Here is a 22679-nt window from a genome sequence, read left to right on the forward strand (position 1 = left end):
GAGAATACGTTTATATTTGTAGCTATTTTGACTTATCTCCATAGTGGAAAGACACCATGGCTATTGCTTTATATTTCTTAATATAAGTTAATATGTGTTTCTTAATGATAGGATCTTCACAAGTCTTACCTTCATATATTCAAACCACCTAAAACAGTTTCCTATGCATATTAAAGAATTGAAAAATGTTTGCTGAACTAAATTTGATCAAGTCAGCATAAGATTTATTAATGTAACAGGAGAAAACAGCCTGCCACAACAGGGTTATAAGATGACTCCCATCAGCGAGGCTACTAACAGAGAAATCAAACAGCTTTGATCAAGTGGGCCCAGTAAGTTAAATTATGTCCTCAAAAGCCAAGCTTCTCCCTCCTACCAAGACTTTATTTTTGACTAGCCTCATTTTTCCTCTTAAATGAATCCTTAACATGTCTTATTCGCCTCCATTAAAACAAATGCCTTTGATACTGATCAAAAGCAGTGGGTTCTCTGCCTGCTGTACTCAGATGCCCAATTTCTGAGACAAATAATTAGAGCTGTCTTTAGTGATCATAAGACTCTCAAGTTGAAACCCAGGAACAGTGGGTATAAATGAGGGTCAGTCACAACTGACTTTTTTTGTGTGTTTTTACGATCACAAGACAAAGGCTAGTTATTCAATCATTATAAGAGATCAAGGCAGCCAGATTACAGTTCAGAAATGTCAGGTATTTCCCTCTATCTATTCTAATATACTAGAAAGTGGAAAAGATGATTCAATGATGGTAACTGTTTCTTAAATCATTTCTTAACTTCTCAGTTATACCCTCAACCTCACATTCCATCCTCCTCTTGCTATTCCCAGAAAGTCCCTGTCAAGTTCATACCACTCTCCCCTTCACCTTTATATGGACCAGAATCTTCTCCACCCCACATTCACACACACTTTTGTCCAATCTTCCCTCAGGTTTCAATTTAAATTTCAATTCCCCAGTGAGCATTCCCTGACCAGCCCTTCTCTCCTGCCCCTAGGAGACTAGGGCCTCCTCCACTTTGTAGGTGCAGCCTTATTTAAAGCATTCACCGCACTTGATGTATTGACTGTGCCAGGCAGGAAGCATGTTTGTCTTGGTCAGAGCTTATTCCTAATGCCTAACATACTGCCTGAAACACGCTGTCTATAATAATCCAGGCTCAAAAGACAGGAAGTGATTGAAGGAAACCCAAAGGATAAGATCTCATCTGTTCTGCAAATATTTACTGGGAATCATTGTGTACAAGTCTATGCTAGGCTTTAGGGCATTCCTATCATGCCTTCAATAAGCTTACAGTTCACCAAGAGACCTAAGAGAACTTCATCATGAAAACAGTGTTTATATAGCACTCTACAGTTTATGAGATCCTTTTACATCCATGATCTTATCTGATTTTCCAATAACCTTGTAAAATAAATATTCCCATTTTATAAAAGAGAAAGCAGGAGTGACTTGCCTAAACTAACATAAGTCAAAGAGCCAATGTCTCAAATAGAAAAACTCAAAATATAATTCAAGGTAGAATAGTGTTAGAGAAATCCAAAGCGCTCTGAGAGTTCTGAAACAATATTACTGCTTCAGCTAGGATATCGTGGAGTATCATTTTGCATTGATCCTTAAAGCATGTGTTCAAGTCCAATAGGTAGGAATTTAACGAAGGGCATACCAGGCAAGAGGAACAGTGTGAAAACAGATTAGGAGAATGTTTACTGAGTGATGGTGTAGCGTGTGCCCAAGAAACAAAAAGAGCGTGAATGGAATGTTCAAGTAAGAAGTGCTAAGGCTGGAAAGTTAGGGTGGTCAGCTCTGTATTCCCTTCAAGGATAAGGGCTCTCACTCCTTCATTCTCATATCCCCAGAACTTATTATGGGTCTAGAACAAGTAGAAACTTAACATATAACTGATAAACTGAATAACTGCAGAGGTATACTGAAGATGCCTCTTCTCTAGGACTTTGCCTCCACAGAGTCCCAGGAACCCTTAACAGCCATGTTCTCTACCATCACCATAACCAGGGTCTGGCCTAGAGACTGTGACATGTGGCTGTTCAAAACAAATAGCTGGGCCAATTATATTTGTCTCTCTAGAACTAGGAATTAGAACCAGAGATGGAGCCAATGGGCCAGTTGATAGTTTTAATAAAGTCAGTCAGTCACCAGAGAGAGAACCCAACAGATATGCACAAAAAAGAGACCAAAATGGTCTGAAAAGATGCAGAAAATAGAGCTGCCATTGGTTCTCACTCAATCAAATAAGACCTTTTGCCCCGAGGTAAAAAAGTCAGATTCTGTTCCTTGCTTTCCCAACAGCCCAGACTAATATACTGGTAGGTAAGGCGGAGAAACTGAGAGTTCTTGAGAAAAAGCAGAAAGAAGGGGGTGACACGCTAACACATACGCTTGCAAAATTAATTTCCCAGCAGTGTACGCGGCCCCATATAGAAATAAGAAAGGAAATCAGAACCCTGGATACCAGTCAGGAAGCCACCAAAATAGACAGCCTGCAGCAGAGGAAACCAGCTGGTGGGAACAGAGATGAAACAAGAGCTATTAAAAGAGATATTAAGCTAATCAATATAAAATCTCTAATAGTTGACTCTTTTTTGACCTACCAAAATACATGAATGGAAGAAATAACAGAAATCATGTGAGTGGAAGATGGCATTGCCATTAACGAAAAAGGGAAGTCAGGAGGAAATATAGACCTTTATCTGCATAGTTATTGCCCCCTTCCTCCCCACTATTCACTGAGTGATTGGGGTTGTAGGGTGTTTTGGACAGGCTGAATTCAAGGTATTCTAAAAGCTAGGTTGCAGAAGTTCACCTGGCATTTGGAAAAATAAATCTGGAAATCGTTCTCACAAAGGTATACTGCAGCACAAAGATTTTCAAATTTGCAGGCATCAAAATTCGGTGGGAAGCTTGTCAAATTCACATATTCCTTGGGTTCCACCTCCCCCCCTCCAACCTCCCCCCAAAAAATCTGATCCAGCAAGCCTAGGGTAAAGCCCAAAAACTGATATTTGCATCCCACAGTGATTCTGATGAAAGAGCAGACCATGCTAGCAAAGGGAGAGAAGAACAAAGAACACAACATTCCCACAGCATTTCTCCACCCTGGCACTGCACCCGATCCCCGAAGGGCTTTTTAACAAATTTAGTTGTCTGGTTCTCAAAGCTGTAAAAGCATTGAAAGAGACCATCTGTATCAGAATCGCCCCGAAGGGGTGAGTCCTGGGCCACACCCCAAGTCAAACGAATTGAGAATCTCAAGGTAAGGTAAGAAAACTACGTTTTTATCAAACACTTCCCCGGTAAGCAGACCTGACTCCTTTAACAGTTATTAACAAGAAAATATTCTTCATTGGTTGAAACCTTTCTATACGTCAAAATCTGAAAGCGAAAAAATATATATATACATATATATCCAAAATTCCTGGCTGACCAAGAAGGCGTTTCCCTATCAATAAATCATATATCTGGCTTAATGAAGCGCGGAGGTCATGGGCTTATAGAGACTCTGCCAGGACAATAGAGCAATGGAGATCGACAGGAGAGCAAGGGGAGAAAACAATGCCACCCCATCCCGGGAAGTCCAGGAACACAAACCTAAAACGCCTGGCTCGGGGGCCAGCCTTAGGGATTCCTGAGGCGGCTGGTGGGTCTGCCCGCCTCTGCTCGGCTCAAGGAAAAAACAAAAGCCAAACTGTTTCGACAACGGTCCCCACACCCCCGCGGCACCTCACTCACCACAGGAAAACCGACCCCCGAGAAACCAAGTCCCAGAGACCTTCCGCCGGCCCTCGCCCGCTCCTCCAGGAAACGCCGACAGGCGCGCACAGCCCAGCCCGAGGCGCCCCGCCCTCAGTCCGACCCGCGAGAGCCCCGCTCGGCCGCTCCCCCGCCTCCCGGGCCCCCGCCCCGGCCGCCCCCGGCCTGCCTCTGCACTGACCGTCCCAAAGCCTCGCCCGAGGCCGCGGCCTCCGGCAAAGGACGAAAAGAACCCTCTGGGCCACAGGCCTTGTCACAGAACGGGAAAGACAGACAGCGCCGCTCTCAGCGCCCAGGTCCCGCCACACCCGGCCGCCATCTTCCTCCGTCTCCCTGAACTGACAGGTCACGTGGTCCCGAAGCCGCGTGGGGCAGGACTGCTACGTCCCGCCCCCCTACTCGGCTTAGGGGCGGGGCTTCGGGTGGGGCACGCCCCCTCGCTGGGGGCGGGGCTGGCAGCTGGCTGCAGACTCGGGAGATCCCGCCGGTGGGGAGGAGGGAGCACGGAGAGCGGGGGGTGTGAGGAGGGGGGCGCCTCCAGACCTCCCTCTGAATTCATAAATGAATCAGAATTACAGGTTTAGAAGGCATGGCGAATGAAGAATCCCTTCTCTCTGAAACCAGATATCCTTGCCTTCTCTGAATTCCTGTGGATGTATCTTGCTGGTCTTCTCATGCACAGCTAGGTTTTTGGAAAGGAGAGTGCTTATCAACTTCTCTGGCTTTCTCATTCTCGCTGTGTCTGCAGCCCCGGGCCGCGTGGCTTCCTCCCCTAGCTCTGACTTGCCAGTTGCCAAAAGCGATTGACAGTTTTCCATCCTTACCCTTTGGACTTAAGGGCTTCCTCCTGGAAATGCTCCCTTCCCAGAGCATGTGACTCTGTAATCCTTCTGGTTTTCTTCTTATTTCTCTGGCTGCTCCTTTTCAGATTCCACTTCCCGTGAGTTTGTTGACATTTCCAGAACTGTCCCAACCACCCCAACCAGTATGATCCTCAGCCCATTTTGCCACACAGCACAGTCCACCCATTAACCGATGACAGAAATTGGAAAGTCATTCTAAACACCTTTCCTCCTTCATCCCTCAACCCCCACTCCTCCGCGTTTAGTGTGCCCTCACCTGGCTGTAGCCCCTTTCATCACCACATTCTATTTAAAGGCTTCAGAACTAATATGCCAACAGCACCTGCTATGCTCCTCGCCTCCACTGTTGCCCACTAATATTTCCTCCACAAGATTGCTAGATCAGATCACTTCTTTGATTAAACTCTTCAGGAGGTTTCCAATTCCACAGAATAAACTCCCAAGTCTACACATAATATGCAAGACTTCTCATGAGCTGCCCCACCAGATCTCTTGCCAAAGCTCTCTGTCCACTATGCCCCCATTCCCACCCCACCCCAAGCTGTCAAGTATTTGCTGTTCCTGAAACACTGGGCCATGATTTTTCTCACCTCCATTCTTTCCAAAAGTCTTATGCCTTCAAACAGACATTCTTCCCTGCTCCTTGTCCAACTAATTCCAATGGACAAATTTTGTTTACCTTTTAAGATGCAGCTTAAGCATCCCCCCCTTTGTGAAGCTTCCTTGATGACCTCAAGCACAGTTAGCCATTACATATTCTGTAATCACCTTCTTTATTCCACAGTGCCTAGTACATAGTAGGTATTCAGAAGAATGTATTAAATAAATCATATTGATGCTTATTGTCCTGCCCCCCATAAGGTTCACCTCATCCTTATATCCTACCTGAACTCCAAGCCTTCTTACCCTATTTAGAATGGGATCTGACCATTAATGAAGAAACCATACCATTTACATCATTATATATACTTTTGGGGTTATTCTCTGATTGTTTCAGGAGTGTCACACTAACTTCTGATAAAGCCACACTCCTTAGTTCCTTTTCTCAATGAGTTGCCAGATGGAGCCATTGGGGGTTCCCAATGTTGACCATACATCAATGTTATTTGTGGACCTTTTATTTATTTATTTTTAATCAAGACTTAAGACTCTGATGTTAAGTCCTAGGAATGTGGATTTCCCTCACACACACACACACACAGGCTTTTTTTAAAAAATATTTTTATTATGAACAACGAACTGATATACCAATGTTCTTGACATACACATTCTTGACATGGTTATAATCAGTGGCTCACAATATCATCACATAGTTGTGTATTCATCACCATGATCATATTTTTGAACATTTGCATCTCTCAGCAAAAGAAAGAAAAACTCATACATGCCATATCCCTTACCACTCCCTTTCATTGATCACTAGTATTTCAATCAACTCAATTTATCTTAACCTTTGTTCCCCCTATTATTTTCATTATTTTTTATCCATATATTTTACTTATCTGTCCATACCACAGATAAAAGGAGCATCAGACAAAAGGTTTTCACAATCACACAGTCACATTACAAAAGCTATATCATTATACATCATCTTCAAGAACATGGCTACTAGAACATAGCTCTACAGTTTCAGGCACTTCCCTCTAGCCACTCTAATACACCATAAAGTAAAAAGGGGATATCTATGAAATGCATAAGAGTAACCTCCAGGATAACCTCTTGACTCTGTTTGAAATCTCTCAGTCACTGACACTTTATTTTATATCTGATTTCTCTCTTCCCCCTTTCTCAATCCCTTAAGGCTGAGTCCCAGCTCATTCTAGGAGTTCTGTCCCACACTGCCAGGGAAGTTTACAACCCGGGGGTCATGTCCCATATAGAGAGGGGGAGGGCAGTGAGTTTGCTTGCTGTGTTGGCTGAGAGAGAGAGGGGCCACATCTGAGCAACAAAAGAGGTTCTCTGGGGGTGATTCTTAGACCTGATTTAAGTAAGCTTAACCTATTCTTTGTGGGGATAAGTTTCGTTGGTTCAAACCCCAAGACTGAGGGCTCAGCCTACTAATTTGGTTAGCCCCACTGCTTGCAAGAATATCAGAAATTCTCCAAATGGGGAAGTTGAATTTCCCCCCTTTCTCCCTGTGCTGGTTTGAAAGGATGTATGTACCCTAGAAAAGCCATGTTTTAATCTTAATCCCATTTTGTAAAGGCAGCCCTTTCTTCTAATCCCTATTCAGTACTGTATGTTTGAAACTATAATTAGGTCATCTCCCTGGAGATGTAATTCAATCAGGAGTGGTTGTTAAACTGGATTAGGTGGACACGTGTCTCCACCTTTTTGGGTGGGTCTTGATTAGTTTACTGGAATGCTATAAAAGAGGAAACATTTTGGAGAATGAGAGAGATTCTGAGAGGAAAGAGAATGACATAGCCACAAGAAGCAGAGAATCCACCAGCCAGCGACCTCCGGAGATGAAGAAGGAAAATGCCTCCCAGGGAGCTTCATGAAACAGGAAGCCAGGAGAGAAAGCCAGCAGATGACCCTGTGTTTGCTACATGCCTCTCCAGATGAGAGACAAACCCTGACTGTGTTCGCCATGTGCCTTTCCACTTGAGAGAGAAACACTGAACTTCATCGGCCTTCTTGAACCAAGGTATCTTTCCCTGGATGACTTAGATTGGACAGTTCCATAGACTTGTTTTAATTGGGACATTTTCTCAGCCTTAGAACTGTAAACTTGCAACTTATTAAATTCCCCTTTTTAAAAGCCATTCTGTTTCTGGTATATTGCATTCTGGCAGCTAGCAAACTAGAACAGTTACCAAGGAGTGTGGATTTTAAAATATCTCCCTCGCTGAGCTAATGCAATACCATTCTCAGACTTGGGTTTGGGTCCCACTATGTCCAAATCAATAATTTCAAATATTTTCCTTTTTAAAGTAAAAAAAATTGTTGAGACCACAAACAGGATAGTAGGTGTTCTTTTAGTAACCACTGATTGTGAAAACAATATATAGGAACTGAAATTTGTGGTCTCATAAGGATCTGCAGCCTCAGAATGAGAATCTGTTCTCTAAATATAATAAACTATCTGGATAGTCATGAGACACTTGACAGTTTTTCTTGAGGTACTTGTAGACAAAGAGAAAATGTGAATTACATATCAGACGTTGGCTGGATTCAAAATTCATTTAAAGATATTACTGAATGAGGGGTGCAAGGGTAGTTCAGTGGTAGAATTTTTACCTCAATTCCCAGTTCACGTACTTCCTCCAAATCGAAACAAACAAACAAAAATATAACAAATGGCCTCTCTCTCTCAGCCAACACAGCAAGCAAACTTACCACCCTCCCCCTCTCTACGTGGTACATGACTCCCAGGGGTGTGGAATTTCCTGGCAACATGGAACAGAAATCCTGGAATGAGCTGGGACTCAGGATCAAGGGATTGAGAAAACCTTCTCAACCAAAAGGGGGAAGAGCAAAATGAGACAAAATAAAGTGTCGATGGCTGAGAAATTCCAAACAGAGTCTAAAGGTTATCCTGGAGGTTATTCTTATGCATTATATAGATATCATCTTTTTAGTTAAGGCATAACAGAGAGGCTGGAGGGAACTGCCTGAAAATGTGGACCTGTGTTCCAGTAGCCATGTTTCTTGAAGATGATTGTATAATGATATAGCTTTCACAATGTGACTGTGTGATTGTGAAAATCTTGTGTCTGATGCTCCTTTTATCTACCTTATCGACAGACAAGTAAAACATATGGATTAAAAATAAATATATAATGGGGGAACAAATGTTAAAATAAAAAAAAATTCAACAAATGGTGCTGCAATAACGAATGCTCCATGGAAAAATAATGAAATGTGACCTCACCATATAGCATACAAAAAAAAAAGATATTACTGAATGAAGTGTATTGATTAGTGAAATGATGATTTGGGAAGTGTGCCGGTTTGAATAGAAAAGCCATGTTTTAATCCTAATCCATCTTGTGGAAGCATCCATTTCTTTTAATCCCTATTCAGTACTGTAGGTTGGAAATTTGATTAGATCATCTCCACAGAGATACGACGTACCCAATTGTGGATATTAACCTTTTATTAGTGGGAGATGTGACTCCACCCATTCGAGGTGAGTCTTAACTGGAATCCTTTAAGAGAGGAAACATTTTGAAGAGAGTCATATGAACCATGACAGCCCCATAGCCAGAAACCTTTGGAGACAAAAGAGAATGCCCCTGGGGGAGCTTCGTGAAACAAGAAGCCGGGAGAGAAAGCTAGCAGACATCGCCTTGTTCGCTATGTGCCCTTCCAGTTGAGAGAGAAACCCTGAATGTTATTGACCTTCTTGAACCAAGGTATCTTTCCCTGGGTGCCTTAGATTGGACGTTTTATATCCCTGCTTTAATTTGGACATTTTCATAGCTTTTGAACTGTAAACTTACAACTTAATAAATTCCCCCTTTTTTAAAGCCATTCTGTTTCTGGTATATTGCATTCTGGCAGCTAGCAAACTAGAACAAGAAGCATGGGGTTGTTGAAAAGCCTCAAGTGCCTTCCCCTGTACAGCCCCATTTTAAGAAGGGCTGTCCTCAGGATAATCCTCCCCCCCAACAAACTTCACCTCCCCCTGAGCTCCCCATCCCCTTCACCCCATAATTTCTTTAACTCCACAAGCCTTCTTTGGTTAGTGAAAGCACCCCTCCAAAACAAGCCCAGGAGACTGGCTTTAGACAAGCTCAGGAAGCAGAGGACTGAGCTCATGACTAGGTTGGTACATACTGAGTGTGTGATCCACAGTGAGACTCTCAAAGCAGCACAATCCAAAAGCCTGTCTTTGGGGAACTTGGAGTGCAATAGTAAGTCAAAGGTGGGAGTCTCTCTAGCTCAGGAAGTACCAAGCACTGCTGAACCACAGTGGGGCCGGGGGGGAGGTCTCTGTGAAGAGCCATGCAAATCTCCATCTCACAGCAAGTGGGACATTCAGTTATAGACACTGGTAATACAACTGCCCGTGGTCCCTGGTCCCTGACCGCACCTCTTCTCCTGATTACCCCCATCTCCAGCCCCCGTCAGTCAAATGAGAACCCCTTGAAATATTCAGTTCTTGAGGGAGTTCTTTCTCAGGAATATTTTTAAAAGGAGTCCAGATAACAGCCTAGAAAAAAAGTTAGTAGAAATAGGCTCTATTTTAGACCATATATTTTAAGGTAGGATGGAGTGGGGAGGTTGGCAGACTCCAAGGATGGCAGAGGAAAAGAAGAGAAGCCCTGAAGCAAAGAAAAGATTTCTCTATTAGGGCTCCCCTCCACCCCTCACCCCCAGCCCATCACAGGCCTGAACCGGGAAGGGAAGAAACTTTAAGATCAGCATTTTAATGTTTATACCAGGCCAGACATTTAATTACTGAAATGAGAAGCTTTAATGACTAGCTAATACTTTATGATCTAAGAGTGAACAGAAAAAATAGGAAAATTTTGAGATTACTCAAAATTTCAGACAAGGGTGGGAAACAGGAAACCAATATAGAGCCCTTGTGGGACCAGTCATGTGGAAGAAAACAAGCTGCTTTAATAATCCAACCCTGTTGCATTCTCCTCTCTCAGCACAATGGTTACATTTGGTAAACTATTTCTGTCTATTCTGTTAAATATTTCCTAACCCATGTCAAATGATGTTTATTCTTTTCATATATATGGATCTTAACACTCATATCTTGCAGCAATATAACTATTGCAAAATATAACAAAAATACTCTCTCATCAGTTCTTCTCTACTCTCTCCATTTTTGTGGGTCTTTTTATGGTTTATGTAGTTTGGCTGACTGTTTCTGGCAAATGCATGGTATGAATTTCATGCTTCGCCTTCAGCAAGAATCACTCAAATCACTTGACAAGTCTGACTTCCATACTTGTCTTGTGATTTTATGTAGAGGAAAAGCATGAGTTCTCTTTCCATTCCTCACCACTCTTCCCATCAAAATTGTCATTTTAATCCCCCTTTCTTCTTTTCAACAGTGAGACACACTGGGGTGATGACTGTAGCAGTCCAATCTTTTTAGGTTGTTTCAACTTCCTTGCATATGAATTTTTCCATAGGAATCAAGACATTTTACATACCATCTTGCCTTTTTGTTTTCCCATGGGCAGGCACCGGGAATCAAACCCAGATCTCTGGCATGGCAGGCGATAACTCAGCCTGCTGAGCTTCCGTGGCCCACCCCATCTGCCTTTTTAAAATTGTTTTTATCTGATTATAAAATGAATAAGAGCTCATTACAAAAAATTTGGGAAAAGCTAAAGAATTATCTCCTCTAACCCCATCACTCAGAGTTCTCTCCCTTCTTAAACAGGAATTTGGAACATACATTTTATAGATTAGGTCATTACTCTAAGTATCCATTATAGAAAAGGGGAGTGGTAACAGCAATAGTCTTGAAATGTCATTTTTGAGTGAGTGATGGTTATCACTGTCACTTCTCTTCATCTTTGCCATCTTCCTCCCTGACCCAGTTAATCAGCATCTTCCTTCTACATGAAAGAAGGCCTAGAAGGAAGTTTCCTCAGTTCTGGGGATGACACCAGAAAGAAAGGGAATAAACATGAGTACAGATGGAGGATTCAGCCAGAATGAAGAGATACAAGTGTAAAACACTGCGTTAAAGTGGAAAAGGGAGAAATGGGAGAGAAAGAGAGGGAGAGAGGGAGAAAGGAGAGTAAAACTGAATTAGTATCAGTTCCTATGAAAAAGACATAGGGCTTTAGTTGATTGCAAGCTCAACATAAATCAAACAAAGCTATGGGCAAGCCAGACACATTTTCATGTTGTCAATTCAATGCCTTGCCACAGATATTTAAGACTCTTTAAAGCCTTCTTCATCATCAAATTCTTACTTGCTGACAGAGATTGAAGATTCAGAACTCCTTTCCTTGAGAGTACAATCTACTTAGGGAGGTAGATAATGTGCTAATGGAAGGTATCAATAATACAAGATAGTGTAGGCTAAGAATCAAGTAGATGGTAGCTCAGAAGAGTGAGCAGTCTCTAGGAATTGTTGGGAGTTGAGCAACATCCTCAAGGAAAGGAGGGTAATTAAGCTGAGGGGAGGGGAATGGTGTTAACCAAGAGGTGGGAATTGGCATTGCATGGTTAAGGAACTCTACTCAACATTTGCAACCAACCCCAGACCGGTTTGAGGTGCATGGGTGGTTCAGTGGTAGAATGCTCACCTTCTATGTGGGAGACCTGGGTTCAATCCCTGAACCACGCACCTAAAAAAGAAAAAAAACATAAATCCAACCTGTTCTAGTTTGCTAGCTGCCAGAATACAACACACCAGAGATGGATTGGCTTTTAATAAAAGGGGATTTATTTAGTTTAAAGTGTATATTTCTTCAGAGGAAAGGCAGCGAACTTTCAACTGAGGTTCTTTCTTACATGAGAAGGCACAGGGTGATCTCTGCTGGCCTTCTTTCCAGGTCTCTGGGTCCCAACAGCCTTCCCCCAGTGATTCCTTTCTGCATCTCCAAAGGCCTGGGCCAAGCTGCAAGTGCTGAGATGAGGTATGCTGAGCTGCTTGGACTGTGCTGTGTTGAGCCAATTAAATCAAACACCATTCATTGCAGCAGTCAGGCCTCCTAGCCGACTGCAGATGTAATCAGCAACAGATGAGGTTCACATGCCATTGGCTCCTGTCCGTGGCAATAGAATTAGGCGCCTTCACCTGGCCAAGTTGACACCTGAACCTAACTACCACAAGTGGTTTCCCTTTTTACCTAGAGTAAAATTCAGTATCTATCTATGGCCTGAAAGTTCCCATCTGATCTGACTGTCTCTCATCTCATTCTCTACTTGCCCTTGACCATGCTGTTCCAACCATTTGGACCTCCTTACTGTTCTTAGACCACACCAAGTATGTTCCTACCTCCAGGTTTTTGTACCTACTGCCCCATCTGCTGGAACCATATGTCCTCTAAATCATGCATGGTTTCTTCCCTCACCTTCTTCACACCTTGCTCCTGCACTCCCTAGCACATAACACCATCTGAAAGAATAAATATTTACATGTTGGTTTGTTGTTTGTCTCTCCCTCATTGGAATATAAACTATGCTAGGAGAATTGGCAGGGATTTTGTCTTCACTACTCTATCTCTACTATCTAGAAGAGACACAAGTACATAGTAAGCCTTCAATAAATATATGTGGAATGAGTGAGTTTTATAGTGGTCCGTTCACTTATTCAAGAGGGTCCTGGCACACAATTGTGGGTGTGTCAGTTTGAAGCTATCATGTACCCTAGAAAAGCTATGTTTTAATCCTGATCCAATCTTGTGGTGGCAGCATTTCTTTCAATCCGGATTCAACACTGTAGGGCAGAAACATTTGGTTAGATTATCTACGCAGAGTTGTGGCATGCCCAGTTGTGGGTGTGATCTTTTGATTAGAAAGAGTTGTGACTCGCCCATTTAAGGTGGGTCTTGATTAGTTTACTGGAATCCTTTAAAAGGGGAAGTCTTTTGAAGAAAACTCAGAGTAGATGCAGATGCTTGGAGTACAGTTGCATCAAACCTGACAGAGCCAATAGGAGACCCAAATGTTTGGAGATGCAGAGCCCAGCAGATGTTGCCATGGACATTCCCATAAGATGCTAAGAAAGCCAGAACCCAGAGTTGTGTCCCAAAGGAGCTAAGTGAAGGCCCACAGATGCCAAGTGAAGAACCTCTGCAAGAAAGGGAGGCTGAAAGCAACAGAGCCCAGGAGCAACAGACCAGAAGATGCTAGGCATGTGCCTTCTCAGCTGATAGAGGTGTTCCAAATGGTATCACCCTTTCTTGAGTGAAAGTAAGCTCTTGCTGGGGCCTTAGTTTGGACATTTTCTTGACACTATAACTGTGAACTTACAGCTTATTAAATTCTCTTTATAAAAGCCATTCCATTTCTGACAGCTTGACAATTCTGGCAGACTGATGAAATAAAACAGGGGGTCATTAAAATGCATGAGTTAAATGAGTGAATGAATGAGTGAGCGGAGGATGATGCCACACTAGAAAGCCTGTACAGATACCCCTAGTATATTACTAAATAGATATCCTATAGTTTTCCCATCATTTTTTTATGAGCAATCTTCTAGTAGGTCTCTAGGGAGATTCTGTTAGCTGGGGTTACCCAAATTTTACACTAACTTGAAATAGCTTTGGTTTAGTTTTCAGATATTTTGATATACAGGTATTCGGCCATTATATGCATTTCTATTACACCGTTCTGCACTCTGGTTATGCAACTGTACTAGCCATTCTTTGACTATACCCCACACACACTCCCTCTCTAGAACTTTGCATAAGAAAAATGCTTCTGTTGGCTGGAAGTTATAGATAATCCTGAAAGAAAGAACCAACTTATATATTCTTTAAGACATCTTCTCATTTTCTTCCAAATATAATTAATCTCTTCCTTTCAAAGAATATATCAAAATATTCAGAAACGTGTGCCATAGTCAGGTTCCTGTGTCAACTTGACCAGGTGGTGGTGCCTGTCTGTCTGGTTGGGCAAGTGCTGGCTTGTCTGCTGCTATGAGGACATTTCATGGACTTAAATCATGATTATGTCAGCTGCATCCACGGCTGATTGCATTTGTAATCAGCTAAAGGGAGTGTCTTCTGCAATGGGTGATGCTTAATCTAATCACTGGAAGCCTTTTAAGGAGGATTCAGAAGAGACAGTTTTCTTCCTGCTTCAGCTGGTGAGTCTCTCCTGTGGAGTTCGTCCAGACCCTTCATCAGAGTTGTCAGCTTGCATCCTGCCCCACAGATGTGGGACCCTTACATTTCCACTGTTGCCCAGCCAGCCTCTCCTGAGAGTTCACTGAGTAACTTCATTGGAGTTACTAGCTTGCGGCCAGCCCTACAGACCTTGGAATCTTGGTTCCCACAGTTATGTGAGACAGTCTTTTAAATTTTCTATCTATGGATATTTCCTGCTGATTCTGTTTCTCTAGAGAACCTAGCTAATACACATGGAGATAAAAAAAAATGATAGAAAATACAGAGAAGAGAAAAACAGGCATAGGGGAAATAATTTTTAAAAAGATGGAAAATACAGAGAAGAGAAAAAGAGGTATAGGGGATATAGTTAAAAGGGCTAGCATGTGAATAATTAAAATTCTGAAGGGGAGAAGAGAGAGAATGTCAGATAATTTTCCAACACTGATAGAAGGTATCAAGTACTATGAAACCCCAAGAGGGATAAATAGTGGAAATTCAGACGGCCAAGAATAGTATAAAAAATCTTGGAGAACTTATTCCAGGAAAAGATTAAGACATTATAAAACTATAGTAATATAACATTGTATTGACTCAAGGGTACCCAAAGACATAAATAAATGAAATTGAATTCAACTGAATTTAATACAGCTTCACTTGGTAGGTGATTTGAAAACAGGGGGGAAAAGACTTAATACTTCATAAGAAACAATTGGAAAATTTGCTATCTTAATGTTAAATGTTGGTTTTAGAGAAAGATACTGGGAAAAATCATAGAGGTAAAGTAGAAGCATTAATAAGAAGACTTGAAGCTAATGCTGTGTTAAATGATGTGCTGACTTGAACTTTTAATGTAACTTTAGGAGATAAAAATTCCTTGGTCATTGAAGATATGATAAAATGAAACTGAATGTTATGATGAAGATAGGGAACATGTGATATTTTAAACGTATACCAGCTAGCAGATCTGAATCGCATATTGTTTATAGTACAAGGAAATTAAACATCAACCTATAGTCTTATAGAATTAAAGGGTAAAAAGTCAAGCAGTGGTCCCAATGCAATGTGAACTATCTTTTTCTATTCCAGCCCTTGTACCCTTTGATGGGAATCTGCACTTGTGAGTGAACTTTGGCTCTGAAGGCTAATAGAGTTTCAAAGTGCCAACTTGGCTTGGGCAAGAGGCCAAGGCACTGGGAATGGGCAGAGCTCTGGAGAAGGGGAAGAATGAACTGAACCACCTGCTAATTTAATATTGCCCTCAAAATATCCTTTTAATATAAAACTCCAAACCAGTAGGGTTGTATTAATGTCGGGTTCACGTGTTAACTTGGCCAGGTGGTGGTACCTGTTTGTCTGGTTGGGCAAGTGCTGGCCTGTCTGTTGCTATGAGGACATTTCGTAGAATTAAATCATGATCATGTTGGCTACATCCACAGCTGATCCTATTTGTAATCAGCCAAGGGGGAGTGTCTTCTTTAATGAGTGATGCTTAATCTAATCACTGGAAGCCTTTTAAGGAGGATTCAGAAGAGACAGGCTCTCTTCCTGCTTTGGCTGGCAAGCCTCTCCTGTGGAGTTCGTCCAGACCCTCCATCAGAATCGTCAGCTTCACAGCCTGCCCTGCGGATTTTGGACTCTATGTTCCGATGGTTACGTGAGACACTTTTATAAATTCTATATTTACGAATATTTCCTATTGATTCTGTTTCTCTAGAGAACCCTAACTAATACACCACTGAAGCATTTTAACAGAAGAGAGACTTGAGCTGACCTATGTTTCAGAAAAACTTCTTTCTACTGTATGAAAAACAGCCTGTCTGTAGGCAATACAGTTGAAAGCAGGAAATTCATCTACGAGGCTTTGATTGGACCATGGCACCAGCAGTGGAAGAAGAGTCAGATTCTGGATATATTTGCAAGTACATGCCCTGTGATATGCCCAGTAGTAGAGGTGTATGGACAATGGAAGATAAACGGTTTGTAACAGATGGAGCAAGAAGCTGCTATATGAAAAATTACTTCAATTATTTTGCAAAATAGTAAGAGGAAGATTTTCCTTTTATCTACCACCTAATCAAAATGAATGTTCTTTCTCATCAAAAATGTATTCAAAAGAAAGCCATCAGAAGGCATAGTTATAACAGAGAAAATAAGATTTAACAAATGAGTATGATTGCTGATTCATTACATTGGTATTTCTTTTAGTGCCCAGTGTCTTGTAGCAGTTAGAAGGAAAAACCTAAAATTGTGGAATTATAAACTATACCAAACTCTGAAATCTTTTCTACAACTAATTGTTGTGGTATGCTTTGAATGTATTGCTTTTTTTGTATATATGTTATTTTTCACAATAAAAAATGAGTGTATTGGACAATAAAAAATTTTTAAATAGAACTGTACAACACAGTACTCTACTGTAAATTATGGACAGTAGTTAATAGTATAATTATAATAGCAATAATATTGTCTCATGAATGGTAACAACAAATACTAATATAGCATGTTAGTAATAGAGAAAACTGCATGAAGAGGGGGATGTGGAAACTCTATACTTTCTGCATGACTTTTCTATAAACCTACAACTCCTCTATTAAAAAATATAAAAAGAGAGAAAGCCATCATTGGCGTCTATTGTAAATGATCCTAGATTGTAAGCTCTTACAGCAGTCACACACAGGAGATACAGCTGTTATTTCTGAATTCTGAGATACTGAGCTGTTTGTATATAACCTAGAATTGTTATAGGTTGTTCCCAGAACATATATTCTGTTGTTCCCAGAAACCTTGGGTGTTTATGTAACACCCGAGACTCAGAATTAGAGCTCTGAAGCTATGAAAGTCAGCATACCCCATACTGGAACAGTATAAAAAGTTGAAGAAGGGATCAGACTTCGACTAGAGAGATGAATGAAGCTGATCTGGATAGGAGTTGGGTAGATTAGAATACAGTGTAAAGGATGATATCATCAATATTTTAAAAACTTCAACTTCTGTGTGAGACCAAAGGGAGAGATGTTTAGTTGGTGCAAAATCTATATTTTGTGTAGTGCATTGCCTAACTTAACTTGTATGATCAGTTTAGTTGTACACCATAAGTACATGGAATCTTCAATAAGGCATGAGATTTTGTGGGTTTGTGCAGCTTAGTGTGATGCCCCGATATATCCCAGGGTAGTTTGGGCAGTGAATAAAGAAATATTTGCATAGCCCCCCTTGGGGGACTGGAGAAAAAGGAGAAAATATCCAATTTCCCCATTTGGAGAATTTCTAATATACTCTCAAGTAATGGAGACAACCAAATCAATAGACTGAGCCCTTGATCTTGATGTTCACCCCTATGAAACTTATTCCTGCAGAGGATGGGCTGAGCCTACTTATAATTAAGCCTAAGAGTCACCCCCCAAGAACCTCTTTTGTTGCTCAGATGTGGCCTCTCTCATCAAGTCGAGTTGGCAGGTGAACTCACTGCCCTCTCCCCTACATGGGACATGACTCCTGGGGGTGTAAATCTCCCTGGCAATGTGGGACAGAACTCCTGGAATTCACTGGGCCCCAGTATCATGGGATTGAGAAAATCTTCTTGACCAAAAGGGGTAAGAGAGAAATGAGAAAAAATAAAGTGTCAGTGGCTAACAGATTTTAAACAGAGTTGACAGATTATCCTAGAGGTTATTCTTATGCATTATTATAGATATCCCTTTTTAGTTTATCATGTATTGGATTTGCTGGAGGGAAGTATCTGAAACTGTTGAGTTGTGTTCCAGTAGCCTTGATTCTTGAAGATGATTGTATAATGATACTGTTTTTACAATATTACTGTGTGATTGTGACAACCTTGTGTCTGATGCTCCTTTTATCCAGAATAGGGACAGATGAGTAAAAATCTATGGATAAAAAATAATAAATAATAGGGGGGCTAAGGGGTAAAATAAATTGGGTAGATTGAAATGCTGGTAGTCAATGAGAGTGAGGGGTATGAGGTATAGGATGTATGAGTTTTTTCTTTTTTCTTTTTATTTCTTTCTCTGGAGTGATGCAAATGTTCCAAAAATGATCATGGTGATGAATACACAACTATGTGATGATACTGTGAGCCACTGATTGTACATCATATATGGACCATATATCTGTGAAGATTTGTCAATAAAAATATTTTTTAAAAATGAGAGAAAGACATCAGACAAATCCCAACTGAGGAGCACTACAGAATATCTGACCAGTACTCTTCAGAGCTGTCAAGGTCATCAAAAAGAGAAGGAGGGCGGGCCGCGGTGGCTCAGCGGGCAAAGAGTGCTTGCCTGCCGTGCCGGAGGACCCCGGTTCGATTCCCGGCCCCAGCCCATGTAAAAAACAAACAAACAAACAAAATATAATAAAACAAGAAAATGTTTAAAAATGTTTCCCTTTCTTCCTCCCTTCCTTCCTTCCATCCTTCCTTCCTTCTCTGTCTTTCCTTCCTTTCCTCCCTCTAAAAAAAAAAAAAAAAAAAAAAAAAAAAAGAGAAGGAAAGTCTGAGGAACTGTCATAGTCAAGAGAAGCCTAAGGAGACATGATAACTAAACAGACTGACGCTAGGTTAAAAACTAAGGAAATCTGAATAGAGTGATTCTATTCAGATTCTATTCACACTCTATGAATAGAGTGTGGACTTTAGTTAATAAAAATGTACCAATATTGGTGTACAAGTCAAGGTTCTCCACAGAAACAGAACTGATAAGCTATTTGTATGTGTGTATGTATATGTATGTAAATATTGTGAAATTTATTATAGGAACTAGCTCACACAACCATGGGGTTTGGCAAGTAAGTCCAGACTCAACAGGAAAGGCCGCAAGTTAGGAACAATGAAAGTTTTGATGAATTCCCCGAGAAAAGATGATTGGCTGAAGTAGAGAAAGAAATTCTTTCTGACTGCTATAATCAGTTTTCCCTTTAATGCCTTCAACTGATTGGATGAAATTCCTCTCCTCAGTAAAGGCAATCTACTTTGTTGGTTATAGATATAGTCAACCACAGATGCAATCAATTAATTATTTAAATCCATATATTACCTTCATAGTAACCATCAGGCTGGTGCTTGCTTGACCAAGCAACTAGTCACCCTACCCTAATCAAGTTGACACATGAACTAAACGATCACAATTAGTTTATTATCTGTGACTAATGTACTGTGACTGATTTGAATCTGTTATGTAATCCCAGAAAACCCATGTTCTTTTAATCCAGCCTCGTGGGGGCAGATCTATTGTTGGGTTGGACCCTTTGATTAGGTCATTTCCTTGGAGAGCTGAACCTACCTATTCAAGGTGGGTCTTAATCCACTTACTGGAGTCCTTTAAGAGAGAGACATTTTGGAGAGAGCTCAGAGAGAAATACCCTGGGAGATGCTAAGGACCCACAGAACCGGAAGGACTCAAAATGCACAGAGAGCTGAGAGAAGCTAGGGAATGAAGTCCAGAGTTTGCCCTGAAGAAGCTAAGAGAGGACCCACAGATTCTTAGAGAGAGAAAAACGCCCTGGAGGTGCTAAGCGAAGACCTGCAGGACATAGACAGAAGGACACTGGAATCAGAAGCTGAAGGCAACAACCGGGAGCAAGGGCCAGCAAATGCCAGCCTTGTGCCTTCCCAGCCGACAGAGGTGTTCCAGATGCCCACGGCCTTTCTTCAGAGTCCAGATAAAATCTTCTTGATGCCTTAAATTTGGACATTTTCATTAGAATTGTAAATCTGTAACTTAATAAAGCCCCTTTATAAAAGCCAATTCATTTCTCTTGCATTCTGGCAGCTTTAGCAACCAAAACATGTACCATACTAATTTAAGATTTTAACAATAGGGGAAACTGGGTGTGGGGTATGTAGGAATTCTCTGTATTACCTTTACAACTTTTCTGTAAACCCAAAACTATTGTATAGAAAGTATCTATATCTTTATTCAATGATTCTGTTTATTCAAATGTAAAGGGGAAAGGTATATTGGATAGTTAATAATACATAGTTAATAAAAACAGTACATTCTTTACTGGATTTTGTGATAAATTTACAGGAGTAGTCAGCTTTAAGAAAATCATAAAATGCTGTGATTTCTGTTTCTATTTTAAGTAAGTATTCACTTTCTTATGTAATATTCTTTTTCTTCAAGAATTATATCAATTTTAAGTCCTACAACACCTGGATCCATCCTTGCAAATAACTTATTCACAAGTAATGGGCAGAGTAGAAGGAAGGACAAAGCTATGGGCACAGACACCTGCAGTTTGTCTGGTGATGGGAATGTGCGGCGGTTCTCTTCTGATTGTTTCTGTGTAACTCAGTGAAATAAGAGAAATTCCTCAGCTGAGGAGTATGGAGGATATGCTGGAGGTTTGATGAGAGAACGTATTAAATAGTCATTTAAGAGAGGGGAGAGTGATGAACATGCAGTAGAATTTCCCAGTATTTCCAGGCACTACCAAGGGTCATGAATTTAAAGTAAGACTAGTCAGCATGATTGCATTTCTCCAGGCACATATGCTTTATCCAGGTGCAGATGCAGAAAAGAAGGCAAGTTGGAGTCACCTGGCTTTGCCAGGTGAACCTGATGAAGGGAGATGGGGATAAAGGAGTTGAGGGTATATGCAATGGAATGATTAAAATTATACACCACAGAGTCTAAACAGGGTAGAGAGGTAAGTAAGGACACGAGCTAACAACAGACTGTAAGTATGGTGGTATCAGAGAGAAGATGGATTGAGTACACTTGAGGGAGTTAAATAGCAAGCCAAGTTGAGAGGGAAGTGCTTGAAATGGGAACTACTGGTAATGATACGACCTCACACGTCTGCTGGTGGCTCATGTGGAATTGGACAGCAGGTCAGGGAACTGAGATGCTAGAGTGTTGGAAGTTTCTTCTATAAGCACATTGAAATCATCAAGAATTATGTGTTGGAGAGAGTAACAGCAATCAGGTTCCAATATTTTCTAGTGGTAGGTGAACTGGGAACTCTGTGGATGATGGCAACAAGGATGGGTAGGGGGTTTATGCCAAATGGGATGAGTTTCTAAACACGCTTTTTTAGGAAGGAGCAGGGACAATGTTTGCAAGTGGCAATGATGAGGAAGGAAGGTACTTTCCTCATCCCTAGGACCAGTGAGTGAGAAGAGAGAGAAAACAGTTACCACTTAAGACTGAAGAAGATATTTTTATGTCCTCAGGAGAGACCTGGTTTTGTTAAGAGTAAAAAGATGAAGGGAAGAATTTACAGAAATAGGGATTTTTATTAATGATGTACCATGAGTTCTGGGAACAGTGGTAGGATTTTAGGAGTTGAGAAGGGATGGTGGCGAAAGACAGATTATACAGAGCTGCATGGAGCCAGCAAGGTTTCAGTTTGAATATTGATGAAAATTTAGTGGCTATAAATATATTGAATGCTCTGACTCTGTACATAAAAAGAAACTTCCATGCAGTCTCTGGGGCAGCATTAATTTTGGTTAACTTAGCCATTCACACAGGATGTCCCACCAAAGAGCGCCACCATAAACTAAAAATACCTACTCACGTTGCAGTTTATGGGTCCACATTCCTAATGGAATAATATGTCATGAGCATATGATATTATTATAAAATTCCTTAGTTGTTCATTATGAGTCAGTTTCTCCCTGAGCAAGCTGACCAGAAAGTCAGATGATAAATCATCAGGCTCTTTCCTTATATTGGATGTGTCTTGAATTATTCCACTGTCTACTTTTCTATTATCCTTGATAAAAGTTACTAGAAATTTTAATTAATTTTATCTGGTTTTGACCCTACTTTCCTCCGAAAAGAAAATTACTTTCAGGACAATATTGTATACTAGTAGAAAAGAAGAGAACATATGGTTTACCCTTTTACGTTTTCAAAGTCCATACATGCAATGTGATAACTTTCTTTCTGCTTTCATGGGTTGGCGTGAGGTTCAGTGAACAAGTGGCTTACTTAATCTTATATTAACCACATTCATAATTTCTCTTTTTTCTTGCTGTTTTCCTTTTAAGTAAACTTATTAGGAGAAGTAGGTAAAGAGAGATACAAAATATGTTAAATTAAAAATGCAGGGACAAAGTCATTTTGTATGATACATCTCTATCTCTTTATCTAATTATCAAAAGACAAAAAGGAAATGCACCAAAATATTAAATTTAGTTATCAATGATAGGGTGAAAAAGTTGATTTTTTTATTTCCTTGAATGCATTTTACTATCTATGTTATACCTAATATAAAGGTGAGGTGCAGAGACCATTAGTGTA

General features: G+C 40.9%; 1 protein-coding gene across 11 annotated transcripts in view; it reads right to left on the minus strand.

The window, feature by feature from the left end:
* KIDINS220 (kinase D interacting substrate 220) overlaps positions 1 to 4129 on the minus strand; it is a 156513-nt gene extending 152384 nt beyond the window's left edge. For 10 of the 11 annotated variants that reach the window (XM_077153129.1, XM_077153119.1, XM_077153128.1 and 7 more), the window contains exon 1: positions 3967 to 4129. The gene's annotated coding sequence lies outside the window, so the exon portion shown is untranslated. Of the gene's footprint in view, positions 1 to 3764; positions 3865 to 3966 lie in introns of those variants that run through there. The other variant, XM_077153121.1, reaches the window with a different exon arrangement.
* Between the last annotated feature and the right edge of the window lie 18550 nt (positions 4130 to 22679).

The sequence above is a fragment of the Tamandua tetradactyla genome, chromosome 3 (assembly GCF_023851605.1).
Source record: "Tamandua tetradactyla isolate mTamTet1 chromosome 3, mTamTet1.pri, whole genome shotgun sequence".
Lineage (NCBI taxonomy): Eukaryota > Metazoa > Chordata > Mammalia > Pilosa > Myrmecophagidae > Tamandua > Tamandua tetradactyla.